The sequence below is a fragment of the Lactuca saligna genome, chromosome 3, assembly GCF_052625555.1.
Source record: "Lactuca saligna cultivar CGN05327 chromosome 3, ASM5262555v1, whole genome shotgun sequence".
NCBI classification, from domain to species: Eukaryota; Viridiplantae; Streptophyta; class Magnoliopsida; order Asterales; family Asteraceae; genus Lactuca; species Lactuca saligna.
The window spans coordinates 49,237,021-49,254,022 of record NC_136419.1 but is presented as its reverse complement, the minus strand read 5'-3'; positions in this window follow the sequence as shown (position 1 = coordinate 49,254,022).

Below are 17,002 nucleotides of genomic sequence, written 5' to 3'. Positions count from 1 at the left end.
GTCCGATGAATCTCGGGCCCAAGTCGGATCGACACTTGTCGGCGTAACTTTTCTGCCGGCTCTGAGCGGTCTGAAGCCTGCTCCGGACCTGCTGGATCCTCTCGGTCGTCTTGAGCACCACTTTGGTGCTCCCCATGACTCTCTGGCCAACTTCACCCCAACATATCGGGGTCCCGCACCTTCGTCCATACAACAGCTCAAAAGGAGGACGGTCAATACTCACGTGATAGTTGTTGTTGTATGAGAACTCGGCCAGGGGAAGATAGGTATCCCAGCTACCACCAAAGTCTATCACGCATGCCCGCAACATATCCTCCAATGTTTGGATGGTTCGCTCGCTCTGGCCATCTGTCTGCGGGTGAAAGGCGGTGCTAAAATGCAAACGAGTGCCCAACTCGTCATGAAATCTCTTCCAAAACCTGGATGTAAAACGCACATCCCTGTCCAAGATCACCGATACCGGCACCCCGTGCCGCGCCACGATCTCCCTGATATAGATGTCGGCCAATTTCTCGGCCGATATGCTCTCCTGAATCGGAATAAAGTGAGCACTCTTGGTCAGTCGATCCACGATGACCCAAATCGAATCCACTCCACACGCGGTCCTGGGAAGCTTTGTAATAAAATACATTGTGATATCTTCCCATTTCCACAGTGGAATGTCCAACGGCTGCATCTTACCATGCGGTCTCTGATGTTCGGTCTTGACCTTCCTGCAGGTCAAGCACCGCTCAACGTACCATGCCACATCCCGCTTCATGCAGGGCCACCAATAATCCAGACGAAGATCCCTATACATCTTCGTCGCCCCGGGATGAATAGAGAATCGGGACTTGTGCGCCTCCTCCATCAAAATCTGGCGCACGCCTCCGTGATACGGCACCCACACCCTACGGTGTAGTGTCAATAGTCCTCGGCTATCATGATCAAAGGAGGACACCTGACCCACAACGCGCTCGTTCTTCCGATGCTCCTCCTTGATAGCCTCCTGTTGAGCCTCCTGAATTCGCTCCACTAGGGGAGTCACTACGGTCATCCTCATGCATACGTCCCTGATCGGCGCTGCCTTGCGGCTAAGCGCATCGGCCACCACGTTGGCCTTCCCCGGGTGGTAAAGGATCTCGCAATCATAATCCTTCACCACATCCAACCACCGACGCTGCCTCATGTTTAGATTCGGCTGATCCATGAGATACCTCAGACTCTTGTGGTCCGTGTAGATGGTACATCGAACCCCGTAGAGGTAATGTCGCCAAATCTTGAGGGCAAAAACCACAGCCCCCAACTCCAAATCATGCGTCGGGTAGTTCGCCTCGTGAGGCTTGAGCTGCCTCGAAGCGTAGGCAATGACATGCCCCCTCTGCATCAGAACTGCGCCCAACCCTGAAATGGACGCATCACAGTAAACCACAAAATCCTCTACGCCCTCTGGCAGGGCTAAGATCGGTGCCTCGCACAATCTCTGTCTCAGTGTCTCAAATGCAGCCTGCTGCTTGGGTTCCCACCGAAAGACCACAACTTTCTTCGTCAGCCGCGTCAGGGGTACGACTATCTTGGAGAAATTCTGGATAAATCTCCGATAGTAGCCCGCTAATCCCAAGAAACTCCGAATATCAGATGGAGACTTCGGAACCTCCCATCTCATCACGGCCTCGACCTTGGCCGGGTCAACCAGAATCCCGTTCTGCTTGACGAGGTGTCCAAGAAATTGCACCTCGCACAACCAGAACTCACACTTGGAGAACTTGGCATGCAAGCTCTCCCTCCTCAAGGCCTCCAACACCTCTCTCAGATGCTCCTCATGTTCCTCCTGAGTCTTGGAATAAACCAAGATGTCATCGATAAAGACTATCACAGACCGATCCAACATCGGTCTGCAAACGCGGTTCACGAGGTCCATGAACGCGGTAGGAGCATTGGTGAGCCCAAACGGCATCACAAAAAACTCATAGTGGCCATAGCGCGTCCGAAACGCGGTCTTCTGCGTATCCTCCTCCCTGACCCTCATCTGATGATAACCCGAACGCAAGTCAATCTTGGAGAACCAAGATGCTCCCTGAAGCTGGTCAAAGAGGTCATCAATCCTCGGGAGTGGGTAACAGTTCTTCACCGTTACCTTGTTCAACTCCCGGTAATCTATACACATCCGATGCGACCCATCCTTCTTCTTCACAAATAGAATCGGGGCTCCCCAAGGCGAACTGCTCGGACGAATGAATCCCTTGTCTAGCAGCTCCTGCAGCTGCGTAGACAACTCCTGCATCTCGGGAGGAGCCAACCGATACAGTGCTTTGGCTATCGGAGCTACACCGGGGATAAGGTCTATCCTGAACTCCACCTGTCGCTCCGGAGGTATCCCAGGTAGCTCCTTCGGGAAAACATCTGCAAAATCTCGAACCACCGGAACCTCGCTCACTGTCGCCTTACCCGCCTCTCGGGTATCCATCTGCAAAATCTCGACCCAATTTTCACGTCCGAAAATTTCGTTTTAAAAACATTACTTTAGAAAACATTAACAATTAAAAACATTGTTTGATCAAACCATAACACAACGTAAACCATGTCTAAAAGCCAAACCATACAACCCATCAAAATATCAGAGTACAAATCCCAGTGAATCTCGTAAATGCGGAAACCAGAGTGTGTGCATGATGTGCCACTACCGCGCCAGTTCCTTCCCCTTCGAAGAAGAGGTACCTGAAACCAAAACTGTAAAACGTAAGCACAAAGCTTAGTGAGTTCCCCCATCGTACCACATACCATACGAACACATAACATACATACTGTCAGGCTATTTTGGGGTGCCTGACTACCCAGTACGGCCATTCTGGGGTGCCGACCTACCCATACGGCCATTCTGGGGTGTCGTCCTACCCGTGTCAAGCCATTCTGGGGTGCTGACTACCCATGTCAAGCCATTCTGGGGTGCTGGCTACCTATGTCAAGCCATTCTGGGGTGCTGACTACCCATCGGTCCTAACAACCGATCCTCGGGGACTGGTCCCCTCCTACTACCTCTATCGCATAACATAACAGGCCAGCATACAAACATATCATCACATACTGTCAGACATTTCTCGGGTGTCTGACTACCCTTCGGTCCTAACAACCGAACTCTACTACTATCACATATAACGTATCATGCTAACATATAACATAACAGGTAGTAGCAACCAAGATGATATCACAAAGACAATCATCTAACATACGACTCCTACTGGTGGGCCGACATTGTGGCCGTAGACCCACCGCTACTGGAAGGTAACTCACCTCAAAGTAGCTGCTGAACTGATCGGGAACTGATTGACTGCTGCTGTTGCTGCTGCTCCGGAAATCCTCCGGCTGCAATTCCCACAACATACTCAATCAAACACTGCTAACTGTCCTTTGGGTAAAATGACCATTTTACCCCTAGTCAAGCCCTAAGTCAAAGTCAGAGTCAACTTTCAATTGACCCGACTCACCGAGTTGGCTCTCCAACTCGCCGAGTCCCTATCCAGACGATTGTCCTGAGTCCCGTTTCTACTCGTCGAGTTAGGCTATGACTCGACGAGTTCTTCTTCTAAACTGATATTCAAGTCCTTCTTCCTACTCGCCGAGTTGTATGAACAACTCGTCGAGTTCATCTTCATCCGATGAACACTTATGCAGAGACTCGCCGAGTTGTATGAACAACTCGCCGAGTCTGTTCTTGATCTAAAGAGATTGCCTTGAACTCGCCGAGTCAGGGAATCGACTCGCCGAGTTCCTCCATAGATGAGTTCAGCTTCCAACTCACTGAGTCACACCTTGTGACTCACTGCACACTCGACACTACGAAAAGGGGACAAATTCGGAGACTCACGAGCAGACTCGCCGAGTCACATGAACGACTCGCCGAGTCGTTGCCATGCACCTACAAAATACACAGATTTTCTCGATTCCAGTCCATGCCATTCACAGATCTGGACTCCTAGAACACGAATCACACGTAAATTTTCCAACTTTACGTGTAGATATCCACCCATGAGGGTTTTAGGGTTCAAAATGTACTCAAGAGGGTAGATCTAGGGTCTTCATGCAATGAGGGTCCATAAAGGCAACAGATCTGAGCTCCTGGAGCTCAACTATGCCTAGATCTAAGGGCCAATCAGCCTATTACGAGATAATTTGCACATACAAACTTGGGGATTGGCTCAAGAATGACTTTCATGAAGTAATAAGCATAGAAACAGGGGAAGAACGGATTATACCTCAAAGAAACTGCTGAAAGAGTGCAAAAATGTCTGGATTCCTTTCCTTCCTCTTGATCTACTTCCCCTTCTTGCCTCAAAACCTTCAAGAACACACACAATAGCCTCAGACTCTCAAGGAACAAGCTTAGAACGAGGGTTGGGAGCTCTGGGGGTGAATGGGGGCTGGCATGGGGCGGATCTGATGTTTAAATAGGATGCAAACCCCTGAAACTTAGGGTTTCATCCAACAGCAGTGACTCGCCGAGTCCAGGATATGGACTCGCTGAGTCGCCAACTTAAACGTGTCCCGGGTCCCGTTTCTACTCGGCGAGTCGGATCTATGACTCGCCGAGTCCAAGGCTAAAAATGGAAAATACTAAAATAAGATTTACATACCATGAACCAGGTGCTACACTTTGTCATCCTCTTCCTCTCTTGTAACATGAACCTACCATCAACAAGAACGATAGAGCTAAAATTTGAAGGCAGGAACGAGAATGGAGTTGTCGCCAGAAAAAGTAGGGAAAAATGGATAAGTTCTTCCTAGTGAATCTGGTTCGTCAAAATGTGATTTGAGAACCAATGGTCGGTAGGAAGGAGGACGTCGGTGCCACCACTCCTTCACATTGTCGTGGCTTCTGACGCCGTCATTTCTTTACAAAAGCGACAGTGATTGTTGGATTTTCCGGGTCCGAAAATAGTGACATGACCAGAAGAGAGAGAAAGACAAAGCAAAAAGGAGGATTTAGATACACATCGATACAATGGATTATGGCTACAGATGCATGTCGACAATGCTCTAATCGGTAAAAAGCGGCCATCAACGACGATCGATGGTGATCAAATTAAGGGTTTTCAGTTGAGAGAATATAGGGGTGAGTGCGGTGCGATTCTGTGCGGTTATTAGCCAAAACATCACCACTAACAGCAAATGTGGTTAATCCATTTTCAAAACCGCTTGGTGCAGTTATTTTTGCAGTGCGGTTAGTTGGTTATTTTTGTGTTACGGTTTTGTTTTTTTTTTGTTGCGGTTATTAACCGCATAGATTTAGTGCGGTTATTTTGTGTGGTTTTTAACCATAGTTTAGAGCTCAAACGGTTTTAAAAGTTCAAACATATTACTTGTAATAATAAAAAAACCATAAGATATAAAACAATTAACTTAAATCACAAACAACTAATATCTTAAAAACGTAAAATCAATAGTAATTAACAATAAATATCTTCAAATTGCCTAATTTTACTATTTTTCAAAGTTAAACATAACAAAAAATCAACACTTTTGTCTTCTAGTATTTTATCTATCTTTCATTAATAAAAGTTGTCTTATTTTTAATATTTATATATTAATGATATATATATATATATATATATATATATATATATATATATATATATATATATATATATATATATATATATATATAATATGCGATGCGGTACGGTTTTTGAAAACTAATAACCGCACTGCACCGCAAATTTGCTATTTTTGAAAAACAGAAAATCTCACAATCGGTTTTTATTGCAGTTGCGGTTATTTTTAGTTGCGGTGCGGTTTTTGCTCACCCCTAGGGTATATCACGTATAACATGGGTGAAAATGGGATAGTTGGAGGGTGAGTGTTAATTTATTTTTTGAAATTATACATTAAAAAAATTAATTAAAAAAAGTTGGTGACGATAATATAACTTTCATATCTAATAGAGATTAAACTAAAAACAAAATTCAACGATATAGATTGTTCGAATTAATATATATATATATATATATATATATATATATATATATATATATATATATATATATATATATATATATATATATATATATCCAAACATACAGTAATTTATTTAAGAAAGTTTGAAAAACTGTGATATTAGGTCACGTGATTGTAATGAATACAAAATATGTAGTTGCCATAAACTCGGTAATCTGTTAAAATAAAGGAAAGTGATTCGCATGGTCGGTTTGGAGATTTTAAGGGCCTTGTGCTAAAAAGAAAAATGAGGCCCTAAATATAAATTTTTAATATATAAGGTAAACAAACTTAAGACGATGAATTATCGTTACGGAAAACTTAAAAGTAAACAAATTAATTAAAAAGGAACTTATGGAAATTTATAAAAAGTTCAAGGGTTAATTATGTAACTTTGAAAAACTGATTTGTTAAAGATAGTGGAAGTAAGGATTGATTATGAAATATATAATATAAAATAAGGGTCAAAATTGTAAATTGAATTTACAATATCAAAATGTTGTGCACATGAATCGAACCAGTTGAGCTACACATACTTTAAGCAAAAATTTAAATAAATTCATATATATTTAGTTATTAAATATATAATTTAATTAAAACTCGGATCTTATTTTTTTCGGGGTCCTGTGCGCCTGCACCTCTTGCCCCCCCTTATAACCGGGCCTGGTGATTCGTATACAATATTTTTTATCTACACATAACAATTCATGTTTTATAGAGTTTACAATACAATATTTTAATAATACTTTAATGCATAAATTGTTATGTATAAAAAAAATTTATTGTGTACAAATCAGTTTTCTAAAATGAAGTATGTAGCTTTGCCTAAATAAACACAAGTACGAGTAATAATATTATGAATATATTTAGTATTTACAATTGCTATGTATATATTTGGTATTTACAATTGCTAGTTGACTATAAATAGTATTGTTGTTGTTTAATATTATATTACAAATAAAAATCAATAAAATAGTATATCTTAATTTAATAACTTACTTAAAATATAAAAAACTACGTGTTTTGCGTAACTCCAATTAAAATATTAAATTTATTTGTTGACAAAAAGCAATAATTGTAATCGAAAAAAAAAATACAGGTTTGATTCAAAATGTGAAGTTGTGAAGACTATTGATTACTGGTTGTACGTGGGTCTCAGGAAATTGGGAAGTTCAGAACATAGGCTGAATGTTCGAGATATTTACAAGAATACCATATCTGTCCTTGTGTTGTTTTGATTGGTTGATGGATTGATCCTCTGTCAGAACAGGGAGTGCATAATGTGATGTACATTGAGATCTGCAAATTGTCTGGCACGTGGCATTTAAAACATGCTCAATGGGCCCAACATAATTGAAGGAGTAGATTACATAATTTGATGGTATATATATTCTCGGAACGAATTTTTTTGTTATTTAATTTTTGAAGGAATTCTTTTGTGAATTCTTTGGGTATTTTGAACGGATTCTTTTGTGAATTCGTCTAGGTAACCGTAAATTCATTTCACATCAATCAAATTATCACCTTAAACTCTCATTGTGATCATTTCTTTTTAAATTTACATATTTCATTTAAAATATACTTTTGGGTTTATATTCTTCTTAGTTCTAAAAGACTATTCTAGTTACTTAGTTCGAATAAGAGAAAAACCCGTCGAGTCATTTCCTAACTCGACGAGTAGGGACGAGAATGAGGACAATTAGATGGATGAGGACTCGACGAGTTGGTGGCCCAACTCGGCGAGTCAAGTTAACTGGAAGTTGACTTTGGATTGGCTTTGACTAGGTTAGGGGTAAAATAGTCATAAGAGTAGTTATCAGACTCTGATTGAGTGTTTTGTGGAAATTATAGCTGGAGGCTTTTCGGAGCAGCAGCAACAGGCAGAGAGTGCCCGCACAGATCAGCACCTACTACGAGGTGAGTTACCTTCCAGTAGGGGTGGGTCTAAGGCAACAATATCGGCTCACCAGTAGGTAGTTATATTTGAGATGATTGTCTTTGTGATAATTATCTTAGTATGTTAATGTGTTATGGTCATGAGATATGCCTATGTAATATGCTATGTGTGTAGAAGGGATTAGTTGTCCCTACCCAGTTATGCCTGACTGTATGATTACCTCTCGTTACTGTATGCTAGTTCTAGGGGTGAAATAGTCCCCAGTTACTGGTTTAAAGATACCGATGGTGTGTACTGGTTGAAAGATACCGATGGTGTGTACCGGTTGAAAGATACCGATGATGGTTACCGGTTGAAAGATATCGATGACAATTACCGATTGAAAGATACTGATGGTGTTATGTGGTATGTGGTATGATGGGGGAACTCACTAAGCTTCGTGCTTACAGTTTTAGTTTTGGTTTCAGGTACCTCTTCGTCCAAGGGGAAAGAGTCGACGACGTAGCAGCGCATCACACACATGGTTTCCGCATCGGATTTTCTAGGAATGTACCCTGATTTTCGTTGTTCCTGATAATATAGTTTTTGAGACATGATTTTATGATTTTATGAATGATGAAATAGACACAATGTTTTGGTAACATAAATTATGATTTACTTAATTAAAAATAAAAATTTTTGCCTCAAATTTTGGGATGTTATAAGTTGGTTCTAAAGCCCTGGTTTGAGGAATTCAGACACACCCTCGGGGGTGTTTGGACTCAAACCGAGGGACTAAATGATTTTTACAAGGAAAATGGTTTTCTAAAATCTAAGTTAAGGAATTTTGAGAAAGACAGGGTGTGTGATGCGTGCGACCAGCCGGGCTCAAGTAAGTTTTCCCAAAGATACCCATACTTTATGTATTATATGATTTATGATTCTGAGGACTGCATGCTAGAATAGGGCTAAGGATCTAGGAAGGATGCCTTATATATTTGTTGTATGAGTTGTATGCTAGGACTATCTAGTCAACAGTAGAATGACCTGATTTGGTTATGCTTAAAGTGGTTACTCGATGCACAAATGTTGCTTACTTTGTACTATAGGCGTTCTGGCCAACCTTAATTAACTAGCGAGCGTATATGTAACAGTATCTATAAGCTCGTTAGGGGGAGATGGTGTGGACTCCTAGTGCAGCTGATGGCGGAGAGTAGGTCAAAGGGTGCCCTAAGAAATCCTAGGATGAGATCAGTGGAAAGGGTATCGGAAAAGGGACTCGGTGAAGTCGAAGCAATCCTTGAGGAAGGTACAGATGGATGTGGAAGGTAGTATGGGCCTGTACTACTGGAAGCAGATAATCCGTACTTAAGTCAAGGAGGGAAGAGATGGAACCAGGGGACTTGGAGAATGTGTGAGACCTCTCGAGAGTATGTATGATCTTGATGTTTGTATGTTTATTTTCAGTATGGTGACCACGCCACATGGAGCGGGAGGCTCGGGGTCAGGATCAGGTTCGGGCTCGGGTGAAGGATCCGAGCAGGTGGATGGTGGACTACGCGAGTTCATCACATCGGAGATCACGAGAGGTATCCTTGATTTGACCCCGGTCATCTTCGGGTCGATCAAGAAAGGGGTCATCGAGCTAATGGAGGATCGCCTCCGATCATTTAGGAGTGATTTGGTGTCTAGCCAGGCGAGTATGCGTATACTGTCCTTTAAGGACTTTAGAGGGAGTAGTATGCCAGATTTCCATGGAGTGAAGGACCCCATTGCTGCTAGGAGATGGATCACAGACATTGAATTTGCGCAGTTGATGAGCTTCTGCCCGGAAGGGTTGAAGGTCCGTTTCGCTACGGGATGTTTGAGGGATCGAGCCAGAGATTAGTGGGAGTTGATTGGTGATACGTTGGGAGTCCCAACCATTTAAGCTATAACGTGGTCAGATTTTTTGACCTGATTCAAGGCCTAGTTTGCACCAGCTGTGGAGCTCCAACAGCTGGCCAGGGAGTTCTTGGATATGAGACAGACTACGGAGACTATGGCAGATATTACCATCAAGTTCCGAGAGAGGGCTTTGTTGGTGCCCCAGTATGCCATGATGAGGACATGAGGAGGACCCGCTACCATGACATGCTACGAGCCGACATCAGCGAGCATGTCAGTTTTTCAGCCTGCCCTACCCTAGATTCCATGATTGTCAAGGTAAGGGAGAGGGAGATTGATCTGGAGCACATACGAAAAAGGAAGGTAGAGGAGGGACAGACGACAGGGGCTTCGGGGAAGAAGCCCAAGGGATCCGATGTTAGGCTAAAAGGCCAGTCAGGATGGGACCACTGTGGGAATTGCGGTCGGTCACATGAGGGAGTTTTCCGTGCTAGGCTGGGTTCCGGTTGCTATAAGTGTGGCAAGATTGGGCATTTTGGAAGAGATTGTACTGCCCCTACTCCTGCGATTCAGACATCAGACCTGATTTGCTTTCATTGCAATCAGAGGGGCCATAAAAAGGGGAATTGCCCCATATTGACAGCAACAGTGGCGCCAACTCCGACGACTGCGCGGGTTATGGATGGTCGGAAGTAGGGGTGCAAACGAGCCAAGCTACTCGTGAGCTACTCGAGATCGGATCGTTAAAAGCTCGACTCGAAATCGATTTTAATCGAGCCCGAGCCGAGCTCGAGCTTAATATTAAGCTCGTTTATTAAACGCGCTCGAGCTCGAGCCCATGTCACTAAGCTCGATTAGGCTCGCGAGCCTAAACGAGCCTTTATATAATATAATTTATTATTTTTTTATATATTAAAATAAAAACATATTTCGGGATTAGGGATTTAGGGTATTAGTAAACGAGCTTCTTAACGAGCTCAAGCCGAGCTTAAGCTTATTTAGACACGTCAGACAGAAAACGAGCCGAGCCCGAGCCCGAGTCGAGCTTGTATAATTATTCACGAGCTCGAGCCGAGCATAGTACAAGAAGCTCGAATCGAGTCGAGCTCGAGCTCGAGCCTCGTATAACTTAAACGAGCCCGAGCCGAGCCTGACCAGGCTCGGGCTCGGCTCGGCTCGTTTGCACCCCTAGTCGGAAGGTCAAGATAGAGGCTCCAATGGTGCGGAGCCGAGCATTTCAGCTGACAGCTAAGGAGGCACGTGCTGCACCCAATGTGGTGACGGGTATGATTTCTCCTCTCAGATCTTTTATGTTATGTTGTCATGATTTTGATATGTTATATGTATGTGCTCTGTTTAGGATCGTTCCATGTGAACGGTTTCCCGATCCAAGTATTGTTTGATTCGGGTGCTACCCGATCGTTTGTCTCTCTTGCGCTTAGCAAGAAGTTTCCTGAGTCTTCAGGCATATTAGATTGCCCCCTTGAGGTCCAGATTGCGGACGACCGGTTAGTGCGAGCATCATAGGTCTACCAAGGTTGTGTGTTTGAGGCTGTTTGAGGAGCGTTACCTGGTATATCTGGTTCCCATACCTTTGCAGGGGAACAAAGTTACTATTGGTATGGATTGGCTAAGCCCCAATGGGGTAGTGATTGACTACGCACAATAGTTAGTGCGGTTCAGGACCCTAAGTGGGGGAGAGCTGGTGGTTCAGGGCGAGAGGCCACAACAAGGACCAGTATTATGTTTGGCAGCGAGGGATAGGCGATACCAGTATTACGGTGGGCGATGTACCCGTGGTGCGAGAGTTTGCAGATGTATTCCTCGAGGAGTTGCTTGGGATACCTCCAAACAAAAGCTGTTAGAAAAAAGGATTCATTAGACCGAGTAGTTGTATACACAGCTGCAAGAGCTATTATATCGGTTGGCTACTCCTGGTGCGGCTCCGATTGCCAAGGCACCATATCGGTTGGCTACTCCTGAGATGCAGGAGTTGTATACACAGCTACAAGATCTATTAGACAAAAGGATTCATTAGACCGAGTAATTCACCCTGGGGATCCCCGATTTTGTTTGTGAAGAAGAAGGACGGGGCGCACCGGATGTGTATAGATCATCGGGAGCTGAATAAGGTAACGGTAATGAACCGTTACCCACTCCCGAGGATCGATGACCTCTTTGACCAGCTACAGGGAGCATCTTGGTTCTCCAAGATTGATTTGCGTTCAGGGTATCATTAGATGAGGGTCAGGGAGGAGGATGTGCAGAAGCCTGCTTTCCGGATGCGCTACGACCATTATGAGTTCGTGGTGATGCCCTTCGGGCTCACCAATGCTCCTGCCGCATTCATGGATCTCATGAACCGCGTGTGCATACCAATGTTGGATCGGTCTGTGATAGTTTTTATTGATGATATCTTGGTATATTCCAAGATGAGAGAGCAACATGAGGAACACCTGTGGGAGGTTCTAGATATCTTGAGGAGGGAGAGCTTGTATGCCAAGTTCTACAAGTGTGAGTTCTGGTTGTACGAGGTGTAGTTCCTTGGGCATCTCGTTAACCAGGACGGGATTTCGGTTGACCCGGCCAAGGTAGAGGCCGTGATAAGGTGGGAGGTTCCGAGGTCTCCATCCAAGATTCGAATCTTCCTGAGATTGGCAGGCTACTATCGAAGATTCATTCAGGATTTCTCCAAGATAGCCATGACCCTGACATGGCTGACAAGGAAAGTCGTGGTCTTTCGCTGGGGGCCTGAGCAGTAGGCTGCTTTCGAGACATTGAGACAGAGATTGTGCGAGGCGCTAATCTTAGCCCTGCCATAGGGCATGGAGGATTTTGTTGTATACTGTGATGCGTCCATCTCGGGCTTGGGCACAATATTGATGCAGAGAGGGCATGTTATTTCTTATGCTTCGAGGCAGCTGAAGCCTCACGAGGCGAACTACCCGACGCATGATTTGGAGCTGGGGGTTGTTGTGTTCGCCCTCAAGATTTAGCATCATTACCTATATGGGGTTCGTTGTACTATCTACACGGACCACAAGAGCCTGAGGTATCTTATGGACCAGCCAAATCTGAATATGAGGCAGCGTCGGTGGCTTGATGTGGTAAAGGATTATCATTGTGAGATCCTCTACCACCCGGGGAAGTCCAATGTGGTGGACGATGCACTTAGCTGCAAGGTAGCGCCAATCAGGGATATTTGTATGAGGATGACAGTGGTCACTCCGCTGTTAGAGCGGATTCAGGAGGCCCGACAGGAGGCCATGAAGGAGGAAGATCGTAAGAGTGAGCATATTGTGGGATAGGTTTCCTCCTTCGACTATGATAGCCGATGATTATTGACATTACACTGTAGGGTGTAGGTACCGCACCTCGGGGGTGTGCGCCAGGTGCTTTTGGAGGAGGCACACAAATCCCGATTCTCCATTCATCCCGGGGCGACGAAGATGTATAGAGATCTTTGTCTAGACTTGTAACGCCCGTAGATGAGGGCTAGTCAATTTAGAGACGATAAGCATCAAAAATGACTTTTTGATAGAAGATTATTTAGAATGAATAATCTTAACTAAGTTGTAGTATATGTTACAAGGATTTCGTACATATAAAGAACACCGAAATCCGAGTTATAACGAAGAAGTTATGACCTGTCGAAGTTTCGCGACAGAACCGACACGACACAGCACGACGTAAAAAGTGAATTTACGTTAGAGCGATAATTAGCCTTAGAAATCTAAATGAAAGTCGTAGAATATGTTAAACTGTGAGCATGCATAAGAAGGACGTCCAAATCTGACTTCGTATGAGGAAGTTATGATTTTTCTTAGTTTCGACTTAGTAGTATGCAGCCTGAAGTTCGAATATGAGATCGAGCGATATTTAGCCAAAACTTTCTAAATGAGAATTGAATATCTCATCAATATTAGTGCAACGACGGAAAGACAGACGAAAACGGACGTCAGACGAAAGAGTTATGATTTTCTAACGGAGTTTTCCTGTCCCGACCTACTAAAAATAATATAAAAATAATATAATATAAATAAAGTCAAAATTAGCCGATGTAGTCTAAATGAAAGTTGTAGATCATGTTTTTAGGTATGCGTGCATATAAAGAACGTCGAAAACGGATTTTGTATTAGAATGTTATGAATTTCTGAAGTTCGGGGCGCGAACCCCAACAATGTGTCAGAGTTCACGACGTGAACTCAGTACTAACGCCTTCTGAAGCCTTCCAGAGCAAGTGGACTGATGACAAATGCAATGACGACTACCTGACTGGACTCACGACGTGAATTTTGAGATTTCACAACGTGAATTCAGTATTTCAGCCTTATAAATAGAAATCGAAGGGCAGCCGATTTTGGTTGTTATTCCCTTGCTCTCTCACTCCTGATACCCTCTCTAAGCCCTATTTTAACCCCCCGAAGCCTCGGTATCATCCCGAGACCCAAAGCGAGTCCTGAAGCCCGAAGATCCCGAGAAGTGCGATTCCCGAGCCGAAGCTCTGCCTGCGAGAAGCTGATTTTTGTGAAGATCTTCAAGATCTACCGAAGAATACTACTTCTACAAGCCGTAGTGCTGTCCGATCATCTTCTGATCAAGTGAGTGTGTGGTTACTTTCTTCTAACGCGTAATTATTAAGTATTTAATATAAAATACGTGTTATGTGTATATTTTGTTGTTATATGCGTGGATGTATATTCACTTTCTTCTATCTCACAAATACGATTTATTCTCTATGAAATAAGTGTTATGTGTATGTGTCTCATCTGTTGTTTGGAATATGTATTGAATGAGAATGTTATATATGTTTTAAACTATGTATAAAAATATATATTTTTATCTACTAATATGTCGGGTAGAACATGGGTAGATAGTTGTGTGATGAACAGATGAGAGGCCTCGAGGTCATTGTAATCCAATCATCTAGCGGAATTTAGATGACGACCACGAACTTTTCTAGACAGTCCAGTGGAACGCTAGCAGGCTCATAACCTGTAGGTGTTAATGAACTTGGGTGTTCATTCGTTGTATTCCATCCCCCTCATGGTTGCCTTATTTGACTTATATTGCTGAGGAACCCCCGAAGCATGTGTTGTCGCCCCGATGAAATATTCTTAGACTAGGTCCCTTGTGTTAGTTGTCTTAGGGACGTAAGGTGAGAATAACGGGAATGGGTAATTGGGTTATTATTGGTTGATGAAATTAAATTAATTATTGTGGGTTGAAACCCCTATATGCTCACTAGGCTCCCAAGCCTGACCCACTCAGTTTTCTTTGCATTACAGGTAATGACACAAAAGTACAAGTTGGTGGACTTGACGAGAGATTTTGAATTATAGATCAGCAGTTATAAATAACTGTTGTAAGATTTATTTTATATTTTTTATGCTTTTGGTCTGTATCGAACATGACATCCCGAGGTTTTATTATTTAATGAAAATACATTCTCTTTGAGAAATGTTTTGATAAATGGTTATCATATTTTTGTTTTTGGGAACAAATTCCGCAACAGTTTTCTTTAAACGATTACTCTGATTTTAAAAAAATAAAGCATAAACAAATCGGTCTTTTTTGGCCGTGAAATTGGGGATGTCACAAGACTATTGGTGGCCTGCAGGAAGGTCAAGGCCGAGCACCAGAGGCCACACGGCAAGATGCAGCCGTTGGATATTCCTCTGTGGATGTGGGAAGATATTACTATGAACTTCATCAACAAACTTCCCAGGACCGCACGGGGAGTGGATTCCATCTGGGTCATCATGGACCGGTTGACCAAATGTAACGCCTGTGTTTCTTTGCATAAAGTTGTAGTGGTTGAAACAAGGATTCCGGAGATATAAGGAATGCCAAAATCCGAGTTATAACGAAGAAGTTATGAACTGTCGAAGTTTCGAGACAGAACCGGTACGACGCCGAGTGACGTAATATATGAATTTAAGATAGAGCGATATTTAGCCTTAGCAATCTAAACAAAAGTCGTAGATTTCGTTAAACCGAGAGCGTGCATAAAAGGAACGCCCAAATCTGACTTCGTATGAGGAAGTTATGATTTTTCTAAGTTTCGACTTACCAGTATGCAGCCCGAATACTCGATTTGAGATCGAGCGGTTTTTAGCCGAAACAATCTAAATGAGAATCGAAGATCTCATTGTTAGTAGCGAAACGATGAAAAGTTAGGCGAGAACGGACGTCAGACGAAGAAGTTATGAATTTATAACGAAGTTTTTCTGTCCCGGCCTTCTAAAAATAAATAATAAAAATAAAAGTCAAAATTAGCCAATGTAGTCTAAATGAAAGTTGTAGAGTATGGTCTAACCTTCGCGTGGATATAAAGAACGTCGAAAACGGAGCTCGTATGCGAAAGTTACGCAATTTAGAAAATTGACAAGTCAATTACGCCCCGCGTAATTTGAGTACGCCCCGCGTAATTTGAGTACGCCCCGCGTACTCAGTCGGTTGCAACTTGTCTGACCAATACTCGAGTGCCACCAGTCGATGCACGCAGTGACGTCAAAGTACGCCCCGCGTAACCCGAGTACGCCCCGCGTAATCTCAGACCCTCAGCCTATAAATAGAACTCGAATTCAGCTATTTTCTCTTGTTCAAACTCTTCCCTCTCTCTAAGTTTTGCCTCGTTTTGCATGCCGTTTATACCCCGAAGCCCCGGTAATATTCCCGAGCCCCGAAGCAAGATCCGAATCCCCGAGGATCCCGAAGAGCGTTATTCCCGAGCCGAAATGCTGCCCGCGAGGAGCCCGGTTTTGTGAAGATCTTCCAGATCTACGAAGAAACACCTCTTCTGCAAGTCGTAGTGTTGCCCGATCATCTTCTGATCAAGTGAGTGTGTAGTTACTTTCATTCCAACACAATATTATGAAGTATTTTATATAAAATACGTGCTATGTGTATATATTTTGTTGTTATATATGTGAATGTATATCCACTCTCTTCTGTCTTATAGATCTGATTATTTCTCTATGAAATACGTGTTATGTGTGTGTGCCTCATCTGTTATGTGAAAAATGTTTTGATGGAGCATGCTATACAGGTTTTGAAACTACGTATAAAAATATATATTTTATCTACTAATATGTTGGGTAGAATATGGGTAGATAGTTGGTGTGTAATAAACAGATGAGAGGCCTCGATGTTGTTTTGATCCAGTCATCTAGCGGAATTTAGATGACGACCACGGACTTTTCTAGACAGTCCAGTGGAACGCTAGCAGGCTCATAACCTGTAGGTGTTAATGAACTTGGGTGTTCA